The following is a 20788-nucleotide window of genomic DNA, read 5'->3' as shown; positions in this document are numbered from 1 at the left end:
ACCAGCCAACCAGTAGTAACATTAACATGATGCTTTATCTGGGCGTGGTTCATCAGGACCTCCACCAGCCAACCAGTAGTAACATTAACATGATGCTTTATCTGGGCGTGGTTCATCAGGACCTCCACCAGCCAACCAGTAGTAACATTAACATGATGCTTTATCTGGACGTGGTTCTCCAGGACCTCCACCAGCCAACCAGTAGTAACATTAACATGATGCTTTATCTGGACGTGGTTCTACAGGACCTCCACCAGCCAACCAGTAGTAACATTAACATGATGCTTTATCTGGGCGTGGTTCATCAGGACCTCCACCAGCCAACCAGTAGTAACATTAACATGATGCTTTATCTGGACGTGGTTCATCAGGATCTCCACCAGCCAACCAGTATTAACATGACCCTTTATCTGGACGTGGTTCACCAGGACCTCCACCAGCCAACCAGTAGTAACATGACCCTTTATCTGGACGTGGTTCTACAGGACCTCCACCAGCCAACCAGTAGTAACATTAACATGATGCTTTATCTGGACGTGGTTCTACAGGACCTCCACCAGCCAACCAGTAGTAACATTAACATGATGCTTTATCTGGACGTGGTTCTCCAGGACCTCCACCAGCCAACCAGTAGTAACATTAACATGATGCTTTATCTGGACGTGGTTCTCCAGGACCTCCACCAGCCAACCAGTAGTAACATTAACATGATGCTTTATCTGGACGTGGTTCTACAGGACCTCCACCAGCCAACCAGTAGTAACATTAACATGATGCTTTATCTGGACGTGGTTCTCCAGGACCTCCACCAGCCAACCAGTAGTAACATTAACATGATGCTTTATCTGGACGTGGTTCTTCAGGACCTCCACCAGCCAACCAGTAGTAACATTAACATGATGCTTTATCTGGACGTGGTTCATCAGGACCTCCACCAGCCAACCAGTAGTAACATTAACATGATGCTTTATCTGGACGTGGTTCTACAGGACCTCCACCAGCCAACCAGTAGTAACATTAACATGATGCTTTATCTGGACGTGGTTCTACAGGACCTCCACCAGCCAACCAGTAGTAACATTAACATGATGCTTTATCTGGACGTGGTTCATCAGGACCTCCACCAGCCAACCAGTAGTAACATTAACATGATGCTTTATCTGGACGTGGTTCATCAGGATCTCCACCAGCCAACCAGTATTAACATGACCCTTTATCTGGACGTGGTTCACCAGGACCTCCACCAGCCAACCAGTAGTAACATGACCCTTTATCTGGACGTGGTTCTACAGGACCTCCACCAGCCAACCAGTATTAACATGACCCTTTATCTGGACGTGGTTCTACAGGACCTCCACCAGCCAACCAGTAGTAACATTAACATGATGCTTTATCTGGGCGTGGTTCATCAGGATCTCCACCAGCCAACCAGTATTAACATGACCCTTTATCTGGACGTGGTTCACCAGGACCTCCACCAGCCAACCAGTAGTAACATTAATATGATGCTTTATCTGGACGTGGTTCTACAGGACCTCCACCAGCCAACCAGTATTAACATGACCCTTTATCTGGACGTGGTTCTACAGGACCTCCACCAGCCAACCAGTAGTAACATTAATATGATGCTTTATCTGGACGTGGTTCTACAGGACCTCCACCAGCCAACCAGTATTAACATGACCCTTTATCTGGGCGTGGTTCATCAGGACCTCCACCAGCCAACCAGTAGTAACATTAACATGATGCTTTATCTGGACGTGGTTCTCCAGGACCTCCACCAGCCAACCAGTAGTAACATTAACATGATGCTTTATCTGGACGTGGTTCATCAGGACCTCCACCAGCCAACCAGTAGTAACATTAACATGATGCTTTATCTGGACGTGGTTCACCAGGACCTCCACCAGCCAACCAGTAGTAACATTAACATGATGCTTTATCTAGACGTGGTTCTACAGGACCTCCACCAGCCAACCAGTATTAACATGACCCTTTATCTGGACGTGGTTCTACAGGACCTCCACCAGCCAACCAGTACTAACATTAACATGATGCTTTATCTGGACATGGTTCATCAGGACCTCCACCAGCCAACCAGTAGTAACATTAACATGATGCTTTATCTGGACGTGGTTCATCAGGACCTCCACCAGCCAACCAGTAGTAACATTAACATGATGCTTTATCTGGACCTGGTTCATCAGGACCTCCATCAGCCAACCAGTAGTAACATTAACATGATGCTTTATCTGGACGTGGTTCTTCAGGACCTCCACCAGCCAACCAGTAGTAACATTAACATGATGCTTTATCTGGACGTGGTTCATCAGGACCTCCACCAGCCAACCAGTAGTAACATTAACATGATGCTTTATCTGGACGTGGTTCTACAGGACCTCCACCAGCCAACCAGTAGTAACATTAATATGATGCTTTATCTGGACGTGGTTCTACAGGACCTCCACCAGCCAACCAGTATTAACATGACCCTTTATCTGGACGTGGTTCATCAGGACCTCCACCAGCCAACCAGTAGTAACATTAACATGATGCTTTATCTGGACGTGGTTCTACAGGACCTCCACCAGCCGACCAGTATTAACATTAACATGATGCTTTATCTGGACGTGGTTCTACAGGATCTCCACCAGCCAACCAGTATTAACATGACCCTTTATCTGGACGTGGTTCTACAGGACCTCCACCAGCCAACCAGTACTAACATTAACATGATGCTTTATCTGGACGTGGTTCATCAGGACCTCCACCAGCCAACCAGTAGTAACATTAACATGATGCTTTATCTGGACGTGGTTCTACAGGACCTGCAACAGCCAACCAGTAGTAATATTAACATGATGCTTTATCTGGACGTGGTTCATCAGGACCTCCACCAGCCGAAGCTAAGTAGTAACATTAACATGATGCTTTATCTGGACGTGGTTCTACAGGACCTCCACCAGCCAACCAGTAGTAACATTAACATGATCATTTATCTGGACGTGGTTCTACAGGACCTGCAACAGCCAACCAGTAGTAATATTAACATGATGCTTTATCTGGACGTGGTTCATCAGGACCTCCACCAGCCGAAGCTAAGTAGTAACATTAACATGATGCTTTATCTGGACCTGGTTCATCAGGACCTCCACCAGCCAACCAGTAGTAACATTAACATGATGCTTTATCTGGACCTGGTTCTACAGGACCTCCACCAGCCAACCAGTAGTAACATTAACATGATGCTTTATCTGGACCTGGTTCTTCAGGACCTCCACCAGCCAACCAGTAGTAACATTAACATGATGCTTTATCTGGACCTGGTTCTACAGGACCTCCACCAGCCAACCAGTAGTAACATTAACATGATGCTTTATCTGGACCTGGTTCTCCAGGACCTCCACCAGCCAACCAGTAGTAACATTAACATGATGCTTTATCTGGACGTGGTTCATCAGGACCTCCACCAGCCAACCAGTAGTAACATTAACATGATGCTTTATCTGGACGTGGTTCATCAGGACCTCCACCAGCCAACCAGTAGTAACATTAACATGATGCTTTATCTGGACGTGGTTCTACAGGACCTCCACCAGCCAACCAGTAGTAACATTAACATGATGCTTTATCTGGACGTGGTTCATCAGGACCTCCACCAGCCAACCAGTAGTAACATTAACATGATGCTTTATCTGGACGTGGTTCATCAGGATCTCCACCAGCCAACCAGTATTAACATTAACATGATGCTTTATCTGGACATGGTTCTACAGGACCTCCACCAGCCAACCAGTAGTAACATTAACATGATGCTTTATCTGGGCATGGTTCATCAGGACCTCCACCAGCCAACCAGTATTAACATTAACATGATGCTTTATCTGGACGTGGTTCTCCAGGACCTCCACCAGCCAACCAGTAGTAACATTAACATGATGCTTTATCTGGACGTGGTTCTACAGGACCTCCACCAGCCAACCAGTAGTAACATTAACATGATGCTTTATCTGGACGTGGTTCATCAGGACCTCCACCAGCCAACCAGTAGTAACATTAACATGATGCTTTATCTGGACGTGGTTCTACAGGACCTCCACCAGCCAACCAGTAGTAACATTAACATGATGCTTTATCTGGACGTGGTTCTACAGGACCTCCACCAGCCAACCAGTATTAACATTAACATGATGCTTTATCTGGACGTGGTTCTACAGGACCTCCACCAGCCAACCAGTAGTAACATTAACATGATGCTTTATCTGGACGTGGTTCATCAGGACCTCCACCAGCCGACCAGTAGTAACATTAACATGATGCTTTATCTGGACGTGGTTCTACAGGACCTCCACCAGCCAACCAGTAGTAACATTAACATGATGCTTTATCTGGACGTGGTTCTCCAGGACCTCCACCAGCCAACCAGTAGTAACATTAACATGATGCTTTATCTGGACGTGGTTCATCAGGACCTCCACCAGCCAACCAGTAGTAACATTAACATGATGCTTTATCTGGACCTGGTTCTATAGGACCTCCACCAGCCAACCAGTAGTAACATTAACATGATGCTTTATCTGGACGTGGTTCTACAGGACCTCCACCAGCCAACCAGTAGTAACATTAACATGATGCTTTATCTGGACGTGGTTCTACAGGACCTCCACCAGCCAACCAGTAGTAACATTAACATGATGCTTTATCTGGACGTGGTTCTACAGGACCTCCACCAGCCAACCAGTATTAACATTAACATGATGCTTTATCTGGACGTGGTTCTCCAGGACCTCCACCAGCCGACCAGTATTAACATTAACATGACCCTTTATCTGGACGTGGTTCATCAGGACCTCCACCAGCCAACCAGTAGTAACATGATGCTTTATCTGGACGTGGTTCACCAGGATCTCCACCAGCCAACCAGTATTAACATGATGCTTTATCTGGACCTGGTTCACCAGGACCTCCACCAGCCAACCAGTAGTAACATTAACATGATGCTTTATCTGGACGTGGTTCTACAGGACCTCAACCAGCCAACCAGTAGTAACATTAACATGATGCTTTATCTGGACGTGGTTCTACAGGACCTCCACCAGCCAACCAGTAGTAATATTAACATGATGCTTTATCTGGACGTGGTTCTACAGGACCTCCACCAGCCAACCAGTATTAACATTAACATGATGCTTTATCTGGGCGTGGTTCACCAGGACCTCCACCAGCCGACCAGTATTAACATTAACATGATCCTTTATCTGGACGTGGTTCACCAGGACCTCCACCAGCCGACCAGTAGTAACATTAACATGATCCTTTATCTGGACGTGGTTCTCCAGGACCTCCACCAGCCAACCAGTAGTAACATTAACATGATGCTTTATCTGGACGTGGTTCTACAGGACCTCCACCAGCCAACCAGTAGTAACATTAACATGATGCTTTATCTGGACGTGGTTCACCAGGACCTCCACCAGCCAACCAGTAGTAACATTAACATGATGCTTTATCTGGACGTGGTTCTACAGGACCTCCACCAGCCAACCAGTAGTAACATTAACATGATGCTTTATCTGGACGTGGTTCTACAGGACCTCCACCAGCCAACCTGGACGTGGTTCTAGTACCAGTAAACATTAACATGATGCTTTATCTGGACGTGGTTCTACAGGACCTCCACCAGCCAACCAGTAGTAACATTAACATGATGCTTTATCTGGACATGGTTCATCAGGACCTCCACCAGCCAACCAGTAGTAACATTAACATGATGCTTTATCTGGACGTGGTTCATCAGGACCTCCACCAGCCAACCAGTATTAACATTAACATGATGCTTTATCTGGACGTGGTTCACCAGGACCTCCACCAGCCAACCAGTAGTAACATTAACATGATGCTTTATCTGGACGTGGTTCATCAGGACCTCCACCAGCCAACCAGTATTTAACATGATGGTCTGGACATGGTTCATCAGGACCTCCACCAGCCAACCAGTATTAACATTAACATGATGCTTTATCTGGACATGGTTCACAGGACCTCCACCAGCCAACCAGTAGTAACATTAACATGATGCTTTATCTGGACATTCATCAGGACCTCCACCAGCCAACCAGTACCTGACCCTTTATCCAGCCACCTCAACCAGCCAACCAGTAGTAACATTAACATGATGCTTTATCTGGACATGGTTCACCAGGACCTCCACCAGCCGAAGCTAAGTAGTAACATTAACATGATGCTTTATCTGGACATGGTTCACCAGGACCTCCACCAGCCGAAGCTAAGTAGTAATGTTAAAGTTATGCCTTCTAATTGCAGTCGCTGTACTCATAATATACATGAGAACGATCGCCTTACAGCAAGGATAGCTGTGCTGCAAGCCCAGCTTCAGATGCAAACGTTAGACAAGAGTAATTTCAGTGTAGAAGGATGAAACAGAGTCTGTGCAACCAGTAAGTACAGATAGTAGTATATAGTAGTCCCTTTTTTATACAATTTTATATTCTGGAAGGAAAAGCTACAGGAATGCTCAAACAGTGAATGGACTATGAATGACAGTCACCAACATGCTGTAATAGAAATAAGGCTATGCTCATGTCCTCCCTCATTTTAAACTGTGTCCTCCCTCATTTTAAAACGGTGTCCTCCTCATTTTAAAACGGTGTCCTCCCTCATTTTAAAACGGTGTCCTCCTCATTTTAAAACGGTGTCCTCCCTCATTTTAAAACGGTGTCCTCCCTCATTTTAAAACTGGTGTCCTCCCTCATTTTAAAATTTTAAACTGTGTCCTCCTCATTTTAAAACGGTGTCCTCCTCATTTTAAACTGTGTCCTCCCTCATTTTAAACTGTGTCCTCCCTCATTTTAAACGGTGTCCTCCTCATTTTAAAACGGTGTCCTCCCTCATTTTAAACGGTGTCCTCCCTCATTTTAAATGGCGTCCTCCCTCATTTTAAACGGCGTCCTCCCTCATTTTAAACTGTGTCCTCCCTCATTTTAAACTGTGTCCTCCCTCATTTTAAACGGTGTCCTCCCTCATTTTAAACGGTGTCCTCCCTCATTTTAAACGGTGTCCTCCCTCATTTTAAACGGTGTCCTCCCTCATTTTAAACGGCGTCCTCCCTCATTTTAAACGGCGTCCTGCCTCATTTTAAACGGCGTCCTCCCTCATTTTAAACTGTGCAACGTGAAACGTGCAGATTTCCTAATTGACAAAAATCTTCATTTGAAAACGCAAAATACCTTCACATTGTCTGTTGTTTTAACAATGTAATAATAAATGCCATTTATCAGAAGCTTTTATCCAAAGCGATTTAGTCATTCGTGCATCCATTTTAGGTATGGGCGGGCCCGTGAATCAAACCCACAACCCTGATGGTGTTAGCACCACAGTCTATAATATTTGCCTGATTGTACCTTCATTTAACTAGGCAAGTCAGTTAAGAACAAATACTTATTTTACAATGACGGCCTACACCGGCCAAACCCTCCCCTAACCCGGACGACGCTGGGCCAAATGTACGCCGCCCTATGGGACACCCGATCACGGCCGGTTGTGATACAGCACGGGATTGAACCCGGGTCTGTAGTGACGCCTCTGCACCACTCAGGATCCCAATGTATAATTGAATACGTGTTTATAACAGTCAATAGCAGTGAAAAGTCTATGGCAGTGTAATAACTGTTTATAACAATGTACAGCACAGCTACCAATGCACAGATGCGTTTCAAGAGCGTAAAACCTTTCGTTTCTGAACCTCAGACCCCTGACTGGGCGCAGCATGGGGACAGTGCCATCTAGTGGAACGGAAATGAAACTGTTACTCCAGATATAATTTAATGCAGAATCTTTCAAATTCAAATCATTAATTCCTTTCAGACTCCATTTATATTTAACAGGTCATCTACATTTCGATGTCCCCTTATAATTGTTTTTGAACATGTACTGATTGTTTATTTAATTGCTACCTTGCCTATTTCAAATAACCAGTTCAAAATATACTCCATCTTGAAACAGCCAAAATACACTCCAATTCGTTATGTTCAAGTGTTCAATACAAGACTCCAGTGAAAGAGACCTGTTCTCAATGGTGACTCCCTGCTTAAATAGAAGGTCAAATAAATCAAATTTGGAAGACTTTTTATTTTGAAGTGTTTTGCTTGATTTGGACCCGTTTGTTGCTGATTTCACAGATCTACCTGATTGATTGATCGTCTCTGTCTTTATTAGAAGACATGTGTGTGAGTACAACGCTGAATAAATAATCTTGCACGGAATGATAACCCTTTTTCTCTGACCCAGGTACAGCCTCCCACCCTGCCAACATCATGACCATCCTGTGGTTTCTCGAGGTACAGCTCCCCACCCTGCCAACATCATGACCATCCTGTGGTTTCTCTGAACCAGGTACAGCCTCCCACCCTGCCAACATCATGACCATCCTGTGGTTTCTCTGAACCAGGTACAGCCTCCCCACCCTGCCAACATCACGACCATCCTGTGGTTTCTCTGAACCAGGTACAGCCTCCCACCCTGCCAACATCATGACCATCCTGTGGTTTCTCTGAACCAGGTACAGCCTCCCACCCTGCCAACATCATGACCATCCTGTGGTTTCTCTGACTCAGGTACAGCCTCCCACCCTGCCAACATCATGACCATCCTGTGGTTTCTCTGACTCAGGTACAGCCTCCCACCCTGCCAACATCATGACCATCCTGTGGTTTCTCTGACTCAGGTACAGCCTCCCACCCTGCCAACATCACAACCATCCTGTGGTTTCTCTGACTCAGGTACAGCCTCCCACCCTGCCAACATCACAACCATCCTGTGGTTTCTCTGACTCAGGTACAGCCTCCCACCCTGCCAACATCACAACCATCCTGTGGTTTCTCTGACTCAGGTACAGCCTCCCACCCTGCCAACATCACAACCATCCTGTGGTTTCTCTGACTCAGGTACAGCCTCCCACCCTGCCAACATCACAACCATCCTGTGGTTTCTCTGACTCAGGTACAGCCTCCCACCCTGCCAACATCACGACCATCCTGTGGTTTCTCTGAACCAGGGACAGCCTCCCACCCTGCCAACATCATGACCATCCTGTGGTTTCTCTGACTCAGGTACAGCCTCCCACCCTGCCAACATCATGACCATCCTGTGGTTTCTCTGACCCAGGTACAGCCTCCCACCCTGCCAACATCATGACCATCCTGTGGTTTCTCTGAAGGTACAGCCTCCCACCCTGCCAACATCATGACCATCCTGTGGTTTCTCTGAACCAGGTACAGCCTCCCACCCTGCCAACATCACGACCATCCTGTGGTTTCTCTGACTCAGGTGGAGCCTCCCACCCTGCCAACATCAACCATCCTGTGGTTTCTCTGACCCAGGTACAGCCTCCCCACCCTGCCAACATCAACCATCCTGTGGTTTCTCTGACTCAGGTACAGCCTCCCACCCTGCCAACATCATGACCATCCTGTGGTTTCTCTGACTCAGGTACAGCCTCCCACCCTGCCAACATCATGACCATCCTGTGGTTTCTGAACCAGGTACAGCCTCCCACCCTGCCAACATCATGACCACCCTGTTTTCTCTGACTCAGGTACAGCCTCCCACCCTGCCAACATCATGACCATCCTGTTTTCTCTGACCCAGGTACAGCCTCCCACCCTGCAACATCATGACCATCCTGTGGTTTCTCTGACTCAGGTACAGCCTCCCACCCTGCAACATCATGACCATCCTGTGGTTTCTCTGACTCAGGTACAGCCTCCCACCCTGCCAACATCATGACCATCCTGTGGTTTCTCTGAACCAGGTACAGCCTCCCACCCTGCCAACATCACAACCATCCTGTGGTTTCTCTGACTCAGGTACAGCCTCCCAAACATCATGACCATCCTGTGGTTTCTCTGACTCAGGTACAGCCTCCCACCCTGCCAACATCATGACCATCCTGTGGTTTCTCTGACTCAGGTACAGCCTCCCACCCTGCCAACATCATGACCATCCTGTGGTTTCTCTGACTCAGGTTCCCACCCTGCCAACATCATGACCATCCTGTGGTTTCTCTGAACCAGGTACAGCCTCCCACCCTGCCAACATCATGACCATCCTGTGGTTTCTCTGACCCAGGTACAGCCTCCCAAAAACATCATGACCATCCTGTTTTCTCTGACTCAGGTACAGCCTCCCACCCTGCCAACATCATGACCATCCTGTGGTTTCTCTGACTCAGGTACAGCCTCCCACCCTGCCAACATCACAACCATCCTGTGGTTTCTCTGAACCAGGTACAGCCTCCCACCCTGCCAACATCATGACCATCCTGTGGTTTCTCTGATTCCCACCCTGCCAACATCATGACCATCCTGTGGTTTCTCTGAACCAGGTACAGCCTCCCACCCTGCCAACATCACGACCATCCTGTGGTTTCTCTGAACCAGGTACAGCCTCCCACCCTGCCAACATCATGACCATCCTGTGGTTTCTCTGACTCAGGTACAGCCTCCCACCCTGCCAACATCATGACCATCCTGTGGTTTCTCTGAACCAGGTACAGCCTCCCACCCTGCCAACATCATGACCATCCTGTGGTTTCTCTGAACCAGGTACAGCCTCCCACCCTGCCAACATCACAACCATCCTGTGGTTTCTCTGACTCAGGTACAGCCTCCCACCCTGCCAACATCATGACCATCCTGTGGTTTCTCTGACTCAGGTCCAGCCTCCCACCCTGCCAACATCATGACCATCCTGTGGTTTCTCTGACCAGGTACAGCCTCCCACCCTGCCAACATCATGACCATCCTGTGGTTTCTCTGACTCAGGTACAGCCTCCCACCCTGCCAACATCATGACCATCCTGTGGTTTCTCTGACTCAGGTACAGCCTCCCACCCTGCCAACATCACAACCATCCTGTGGTTTCTCTGACCCAGGTACAGCCTCCCACCCTGCCAACATCACAACCATCCTGTGGTTTCTCTGAACCAGGTACAGCCTCCCACCCTGCCAACATCATGACCATCCTGTGGTTTCTCTGACTCAGGTACAGCCTCCCACCCTGCCAACATCATGACCATCCTGTGGTTTCTCTGACTCAGGTACAGCCTCCCACCCTGCCAACATCATGACCATCCTGTGGTTTCTCTGAACCAGGTACAGCCTCCCACCCTGCCAACATCATGACCATCCTGTGGTTTCTCTGACTCAGGTACAGCCTCCCACCCTGCCAACATCATGACCATCCTGTGGTTTCTCTGACTCAGGTACAGCCTCCCACCCTGCCAACATCATGACCATCCTGTGGTTTCTCTGACCCAGGTACAGCCTCCCACCCTGCCAACATCATGACCATCCTGTGGTTTCTCTGACCCAGGTACAGCCTCCCACCCTGCCAACATCATGACCATCCTGTGGTTTCTCTGACTCAGGTACAGCCTCCCACCCTGCCAACATCACAACCATCCTGTGGTTTCTCTGACTCAGGTACAGCCTCCCACCCTGCCAACATCATGACCATCCTGTGGTTTCTCTGACTCAGGTACAGCCTCCCACCCTGCCAACATCATGACCATCCTGTGGTTTCTCTGACTCAGGTACAGCCTCCCACCCTGCCAACATCATGACCATCCTGTGGTTTCTCTGACTCAGGTACAGCCTCCCACCCTGCCAACATCACGACCATCCTGTGGTTTCTCTGACTCAGGTACAGCCTCCCACCCTGCCAACATCATGACCATCCTGTGGTTTCTCTGACTCAGGTACAGCCTCCCACCCTGCCAACATCATGACCATCCTGTGGTTTCTCTGACCCAGGTACAGCCTCCCACCCTGCCAACATCACAACCATCCTGTGGTTTCTCTGACCCAGGTACAGCCTCCCACCCTGCCAACATCATGACCATCCTGTGGTTTCTCTGACCCAGGTACAGCCTCCCACCCTGCCAACATCACACCATCCTGTGGTTTCTCTGAACAGGTACAGCCTCCCACCCTGCCAACATCATGACCATCCTGTGGTTTCTCTGACTCAGGTACAGCCTCCCACCCTGCCAACATCATGACCATCCTGTGGTTTCTCTGAACCAGGGACAGCCTCCCACCCTGCCAACATCATGACCACCCTGTGGTTTCTCTGAACCAGGGACAGCCTCCCACCCTGCCAACATCATGACCATCCTGTGGTTTCTCTGAACCAGGTACGGCCTCCCACCCTGCCAACATCACAACCATCCTGTGGTTTCTCTGAACCAGGTACAGCCTCCCCACCCTGCCAACATCATGACCATCCTGTGGTTTCTCTGACCCAGGTACAGCCTCCCACCCTGCCAACATCATGACCATCCTGTGGTTTCTCTGACTCAGGTACAGCCTCCCACCCTGCCAACATCATGACCATCCTGTGGTTTCTCTGACTCAGGTACAGCCTCCCACCCTGCCAACATCATGACCATCCTGTGGTTTCTCTGACTCAGGTACAGCCTCCCACCCTGCCAACATCATGACCATCCTGTGGTTTCTCTGAACCAGGTACAGCCTCCCACCCTGCCAACATCATGACCATCCTGTGGTTTCTCTGACTCAGGTACAGCCTCCCACCCTGCCAACATCATGACCATCCTGTGGTTTCTCTGAACCAGGTCCAGCCTCCCACCCTGCCAACATCATGACCATCCTGTGGTTTCTCTGACTCAGGTACAGCCTCCCACCCTGCCAACATCATGACCATCCTGTGGTTTCTCTGACTCAGGTACAGCCTCCCACCCTGCCAACATCATGACCATCCTGTGGTTTCTCTGACCCAGGTACAGCCTCCCACCCTGCCAACATCACAACCATCCTGTGGTTTCTCTGAACCAGGTACAGCCTCCCACCCTGCCAACATCATGACCATCCTGTGGTTTCTCTGACTCAGGTACAGCCTCCCACCCTGCCAACATCATGACCATCCTGTGGTTTCTCTGACTCAGGTACAGCCTCCCACCCTGCCAACATCATGACCATCCTGTGGTTTCTCTGACTCAGGTACAGCCTCCCACCCTGCCAACATCACAACCATCCTGTGGTTTCTCTGACTCAGGTACAGCCTCCCACCCTGCCAACATCATGACCATCCTGTGGTTTCTCTGACTCAGGTACAGCCTCCCACCCTGCCAACATCATGACCATCCTGTGGTTTCTCTGACTCAGGTACAGCCTCCCACCCTGCCAACATCACAACCATCCTGTGGTTTCTCTGACTCAGGTACAGCCTCCCACCCTGCCAACATCATGACCATCCTGTGGTTTCTCTGACTCAGGTACAGCCTCCCACCCTGCCAACATCATGACCATCCTGTGGTTTCTCTGACTCAGGTACAGCCTCCCACCCTGCCAACATCATGACCATCCTGTGGTTTCTCTGACCCAGGTACAGCCTCCCACCCTGCCAACATCATGACCATCCTGTGGTTTCTCTGACTCAGGTACAGCCTCCCACCCTGCCAACATCATGACCATCCTGTGGTTTCTCTGACTCAGGTACAGCCTCCCACCCTGCCAACATCATGACCATCCTGTGGTTTCTCTGACCCAGGTACAGCCTCCCACCCTGCCAACATCATGACCATCCTGTGGTTTCTCTGAACCAGGTACAGCCTCCCACCCTGCCAACATCATGACCATCCTGTGGTTTCTCTGAACCAGGGACAGCCTCCCACCCTGCCAACATCACGACCATCCTGTGGTTTCTCTGAACCAGGTACAGCCTCCCACCCTGCCAACATCACGACCATCCTGTGGTTTCTCTGACTCAGGTACAGCCTCCCACCCTGCCAACATCACAACCATCCTGTGGTTTCTCTGACTCAGGTACAGCCTCCCACCCTGCCAACATCATGACCATCCTGTGGTTTCTCTGACTCAGGTACAGCCTCCCACCCTGCCAACATCATGACCATCCTGTGGTTTCTCTGACTCAGGTACAGCCTCCCACCCTGCCAACATCATGACCATCCTGTGGTTTCTCTGAACCAGGTACAGCCTCCCACCCTGCCAACATCATGACCATCCTGTGGTTTCTCTGAACCAGGTACAGCCTCCCACCCTGCCAACATCATGACCATCCTGTGGTTTCTCTGACTCAGGTACAGCCTCCCACCCTGCCAACATCACAACCATCCTGTGGTTTCTCTGACTCAGGTACAGCCTCCCACCCTGCCAACATCATGACCATCCTGTGGTTTCTCTGACTCAGGTACAGCCTCCCACCCTGCCAACATCATGACCATCCTGTGGTTTCTCTGACTCAGGTACAGCCTCCCACCCTGCCAACATCATGACCATCCTGTGGTTTCTCTGACCCAGGTACAGCCTCCCACCCTGCCAACATCACAACCATCCTGTGGTTTCTCTGAACCAGGTACAGCCTCCCACCCTGCCAACATCATGACCATCCTGTGGTTTCTCTGACCCAGGTACAGCCTCCCACCCTGCCAACATCACAACCATCCTGTGGTTTCTCTGACCCAGGTACAGCCTCCCACCCTGCCAACATCATGACCATCCTGTGGTTTCTCTGACTCAGGTACAGCCTCCCACCCTGCCAACATCATGACCATCCTGTGGTTTCTCTGACTCAGGTACAGCCTCCCACCCTGCCAACATCACGACCATCCTGTGGTTTCTCTGACTCAGGTACAGCCTCCCACCCTGCCAACATCATGACCATCCTGTGGTTTCTCTGAACCAGGTACAGCCTCCCACCCTGCCAACATCATGACCATCCTGTGGTTTCTCTGAACCAGGTACAGCCTCCCACCCTGCCAACATCATGACCATCCTGTGGTTTCTCTGACCCAGGTACAGCCTCCCACCCTGCCAACATCATGACCATCCTGTGGTTTCTCTGACCCAGGTACAGCCTCCCACCCTGCCAACATCATGACCATCCTGTGGTTTCTCTGACTCAGGTACAGCCTCCCACCCTGCCAACATCATGACCATCCTGTGGTTTCTCTGACTCAGGTACAGCCTCCCACCCTGCCAACATCATGACCATCCTGTGGTTTCTCTGACTCAGGTACAGCCTCCCACCCTGCCAACATCATGACCATCCTGTGGTTTCTCTGAACCAGGTACAGCCTCCCACCCTGCCAACATCATGACCATCCTGTGGTTTCTCTGACCCAGGTACAGCCTCCCACCCTGCCAACATCATGACCATCCTGTGGTTTCTCTGAACCAGGTACAGCCTCCCACCCTGCCAACATCATGACCATCCTGTGGTTTCTCTGACTCAGGTACAGCCTCCCACCCTGCCAACATCATGACCATCCTGTGGTTTCTCTGACCCAGGTACAGCCTCCCACCCTGCCAACATCATGACCATCCTGTGGTTTCTCTGACCCAGGTACAGCCTCCCACCCTGCCAACATCATGACCATCCTGTGGTTTCTCTGACTCAGGTACAGCCTCCCACCCTGCCAACATCATGACCATCCTGTGGTTTCTCTGACTCAGGTACAGCCTCCCACCCTGCCAACATCATGACCATCCTGTGGTTTCTCTGACCCAGGTACAGCCTCCCACCCTGCCAACATCATGACCATCCTGTGGTTTCTCTGACTCAGGTACAGCCTCCCACCCTGCCAACATCATGACCATCCTGTGGTTTCTCTGACTCAGGTACAGCCTCCCACCCTGCCAACATCATGACCATCCTGTGGTTTCTCTGAACCAGGTACAGCCTCCCACCCTGCCAACATCACTGACCATCCTGTGGTTTCTCTGAACCAGGTACAGCCTCCCACCCTGCCAACATCATGACCATCCTGTGGTTTCTCTGAACCAGGTACAGCCTCCCACCCTGCCAACATCATGACCATCCTGTGGTTTCTCTGAACCAGGGACAGCCTCCCACCCTGCCAACATCATGACCATCCTGTGGTTTCTCTGAACCAGGTACAGCCTCCCACCCTGCCAACATCATGACCATCCTGTGGTTTCTCTGACCCAGGTACAGCCTCCCACCCTGCCAACATCATGACCATCCTGTGGTTTCTCTGACTCAGGTACAGCCTCCCACCCTGCCAACATCATGACCATCCTGTGGTTTCTCTGACTCAGGTACAGCCTCCCACCCTGCCAACATCATGACCATCCTGTGGTTTCTCTGACTCAGGTACAGCCTCCCACCCTGCCAACATCATGACCATCCTGTGGTTTCTCTGAACCAGGTACAGCCTCCCACCCTGCCAACATCATGACCATCCTGTGGTTTCTCTGACTCAGGTACAGCCTCCCACCCTGCCAACATCATGACCATCCTGTGGTTTCTCTGACTCCAGGTACAGCCTCCCACCCTGCCAACATCATGACCATCCTGTGGTTTCTCTGACCCAGGTACAGCCTCCCACCCTGCCAACATCATGACCATCCTGTGGTTTCTCTGACTCAGGTACAGCCTCCCACCCTGCCAACATCATGACCATCCTGTGGTTTCTCTGACTCAGGTACAGCCTCCCACCCTGCCAACATCATGACCATCCTGTGGTTTCTCTGACTCAGGTACAGCCTCCCACCCTGCCAACATCATGACCATCCTGTGGTTTCTCTGACCCAGGTACAGCCTCCCACCCTGCCAACATCATGACCATCCTGTGGTTTCTCTGACTCAGGTACAGCCTCCCACCCTGCCAACATCATGACCATCCTGTGGTTTCTCTGACCCAGGTACAGCCTCCCACCCTGCCAACATCATGACCATCCTGTGGTTTCTCTGAACCAGGTACAGCCTCCCACCCTGCCAACATCATGACCATCCTGTGGTTTCTCTGAACCAGGTACAGCCTCCCACCCTGCCAACATCATGACCATCCTGTGGTTTCTCTGAACCAGGTACAGCCTCCCACCCTGCCAACATCACGACCATCCTGTGGTTTCTCTGACCCAGGTACAGCCTCCCACCCTGCCAACATCACGACCATCCTGTGGTTTCTCTGACTCAGGTACAGCCTCCCACCCTGCCAACATCATGACCATCCTGTGGTTTCTCTGAACCAGGTACAGCCTCCCACCCTGCCAACATCATGACCATCCTGTGGTTTCTCTGAACCAGGTACAGCCTCCCACCCTGCCAACATCATGACCATCCTGTGGTTTCTCTGACTCAGGTACAGCCTCCCACCCTGCCAACATCATGACCATCCTGTGGTTTCTCTGACTCAGGTACAGCCTCCCACCCTGCCAACATCACGACCATCCTGTGGTTTCTCTGACTCAGGTACAGCCTCCCACCCTGCCAACATCATGACCATCCTGTGGTTTCTCTGACTCAGGTACAGCCTCCCACCCTGCCAACATCACAACCATCCTGTGGTTTCTCTGACTCAGGTACAGCCTCCCACCCTGCCAACATCACAACCATCCTGTGGTTTCTCTGAACCAGGTACAGCCTCCCACCCTGCCAACATCACAACCATCCTGTGGTTTCTCTGACTCAGGTACAGCCTCCCACCCTGCCAACATCACAACCATCCTGTGGTTTCTCTGAACCAGGTACAGCCTCCCACCCTGCCAACATCACGACCATCCTGTGGTTTCTCTGACCCAGGTACAGCCTCCCACCCTGCCAACATCACGACCATCCTGTGGTTTCTCTGACCCAGGTACAGCCTCCCACCCTGCCAACATCACGACCATCCTGTGGTTTCTCTGAACCAGGTACAGCCTCCCACCCTGCCAACATCATGACCATCCTGTGGTTTCTCTGAACCAGGTACAGCCTCCCACCCTGCCAACATCATGACCATCCTGTGGTTTCTCTGACTCAGGTACGGCCTCCCAACCTCCAACATGTTAAGAACCCCCTCCAGAGGGCAACCTCCAACATGTTAAGAACCCCCTCCAGAGGGCAACCTCCAACATGTTAAGAACCCCCTCCAGAGGGCAACCTCCGACGTGTTCGTTATGTGCGACCAATCACAGATCCAGAATTTGAAAGTAGCCTTTAACATGACCAACCAGAACAAAGACAAATTCATCGACAAAGAGGACCTGCACAACAAACTATCACGGATTACAAAGGGAAACAGCGGTGATCTGCCCAGTGACACGATCCTACCAGACTAGCTAAATGCGCTCTATGCTCACTGCGAGGCAAGCAACACTGAACCATGCGTGAACACATTCTCCGTAGCTGATCTGAGTAAGACCTTTAAATAGGGATGCTGCCACCACCGTGCTTCACCGTAGGGATGCTGCCACCACCGTGCTTCACCGCAGGGATGCTGCCACCACCGTGCTTCACCGCAGGGAAGGTGCAAGGTTTCTTCCAGATGTGACACTTGGCACTCAGGCCAAATAGTTCAATCTTGGTTTCATCAGACCAGAGAATCTTGTTTCTTTAGGTGCCTTTTGGCAAACTCCAAGTGGGCTGTCATGTGCCTTTTACTGAGGAGTGGCTTCTGTCTGGCCACTCTACCATAAAGGCCTGGTTGGTGGAGTGCTGCAGAGATGGTTGTCCTTCTGGAAGGTTCTCCCATCTCCACAGAATGACCATCAGGTTCTTGGTCACCTCCTTGACCAAGGCCCTTCTCCCCCGATGGCTGGGCAGACAGCTCTAGGAAGAGTCTTGGTGGCTCCAAACTTGTTCCATTTAGAATGAAGTAGGCCACTGTGTTCAATGGTGAATAATTATTTTGGTACCTATTCCCAGATCCATGTCTCGATACTATCCTGTCTTGGGAGTTCTATGGACAATTCCTTCGACCTCATGGCTTGGTTTCCAAATCATATCCAATCAATGTAATTTACCACAGGTGAACTCCAATCAAGTTGTAGAAACAGGATGATCAATGGAAACAGGATGCACCTGAGCTCAATTTGGGGTCTCATAGCAAAGGGTCTGACTACTTAAGGTACTGAATAAATAAGGTATTTCTGTTTCTTATTTTTTATAAATGAGCAAACATTTCTAAAAACCTGTTCTCGCGTTGTCATTATGGGGTAGTGTGTGTAGATTGATGAGATTCATGAGATTATTGAAATAATTTTAGAATAAGTCTGTAACGTAACAAAATGTGGAGAAGGGGGAAGGGGTCTGAATACTTCCTGAATAGTCTGTATAAAGGTGTGAAAGTGAAGACAGATGTTCGATTTGTTAACCTGCTGAGTGAATGGATAGAATACACTGGACTGCATCTGAAACACCATATTCAACATGGCTGCGTTTACACAGCCAACATAATTATAATATTATTCCCACTAATTGCGTCTTTTGATCAACTAGATTAGCTATTTTGTCAAAAATTGGGGAAAAGATCAGAATTCAGCTGACTGTGTAAATGCAGCTAAAAAGTGCTGGGGGCTAGTGCACTACTTTGACTAGGGTGCTGGGGGATAGTGCCCTAAATTGACCAGGGTGCTGGGGGATAGTGCCCTAAATTGACCAGGGTGCTGGGGGCTACTTTGACAAGGGTGCTGGGGGGCTAGTGCCCTACTTTTGACCAGGGTGCTGGGGGCTAGTGCACTACTTTGACCAGGGTGCTGGGGGCTAGTGCCCTACTTTGACCAGGGTGCTGGGGGCTAGTGCACTACTTTGACCAGGGTGCTGGGGGCTAGTGCACTACTTTGACCAGGGTGCTGGGGGCTAGTGCCCTACTTTGACCAGGGTGCTGGGGGCTAGTGCACTACTTTGACCAGGGTGCTGTGGGCTAGTGCCCTACTTTGACCAGGGTGCTGGGGGCTAGTGCACTACCTTGACCAGGGTGCTGGGGGCTAGTGCCCTACTTTGACCAGGGTGCTGGGGCTAGTGCCCTACTTTGACCAGGGTGCTGGGGGCTAGTGCACTACCTTGACCAGGGTGCTGGGGGATAGTGCCCTACTTTGACCAGGGTGCTGGGGGCTACTTTGACAAGGGTGCTGGGGGCTAGTGCCCTACTTTTGACCAGGGTGCTGGGGGCTAGTGCCCTACTTTGGCCAGGGTGCTGGGTGCACTACTTTTACCAGGGTGCTGGGGGCTAGTGCACTACTTTGACCAGGGTGCTGGGGGCTAGTGCACTACTTTGACCAGGGTGCTAGGGGCTGGTGCCCTACTTTGACCAGGGTGCTGGGGGCTAGTGCCCTACTTTGACCAGGGTGCTGGGATCTAGTGCACTACTTTGACCAGGGTGCTGGAGGCGATGGCCCTACTTTGACCAGGGTGCTGGGGGCTAGTGCCCTACTTTGACCAGGGTGCTGGAGGCTAGGGCCCTACTTTGACCAGGGTGTTGGGGGCTAGTGCCCTACTTTGACCAGGGTGCTGGGATCTAGTGCACTACTTTGACCAGGGTGCTGGAGGCTAGGGCCCTACTTTAACCAGGGTGCTGGGGGCTAGTGCCCTACTTTGACCAGGGTGCTGGGGGTTAGGGCCCTACTTTGACCAGGGTGCTGGGTTCTAGTGCACTACTTTGACCAGGGTGCTGGAGGCGAGGGCCCTACTTTAACCAGGGTGCTGGGGGCTAGTGCCCTACTTTGACCAGGGTGCTGGGGGCTAGTGCCCTACTTTGACCAGGGTGCTGGGGGCTAGTGCCCTACTTTGACCAGGGTGCTGGGATCTAGTGCCCTACTTTGACCAGGGTGCTGGGATCTAGTGCCCTACTTTGACCAGGGTGCTGGGGGCTAGTGCACTACTTTGACCAGGGTGCTGGGGGCTAGTGCCCTACTTTGACCAGGGTGCTGGTGCACTACCTTGACCAGGGTGCTGGGGGCTAGTGCCCTACTTTGACCAGGGTGCTGGGTGCTAGTGCCCTACT

The sequence above is a fragment of the Oncorhynchus keta genome, unplaced genomic scaffold (assembly GCF_023373465.1).
Source record: "Oncorhynchus keta strain PuntledgeMale-10-30-2019 unplaced genomic scaffold, Oket_V2 Un_contig_3332_pilon_pilon, whole genome shotgun sequence".
In the NCBI taxonomy this organism is placed as follows: Eukaryota; Metazoa; Chordata; class Actinopteri; order Salmoniformes; family Salmonidae; genus Oncorhynchus; species Oncorhynchus keta.
This window is presented reverse-complemented; position numbering follows the sequence as displayed.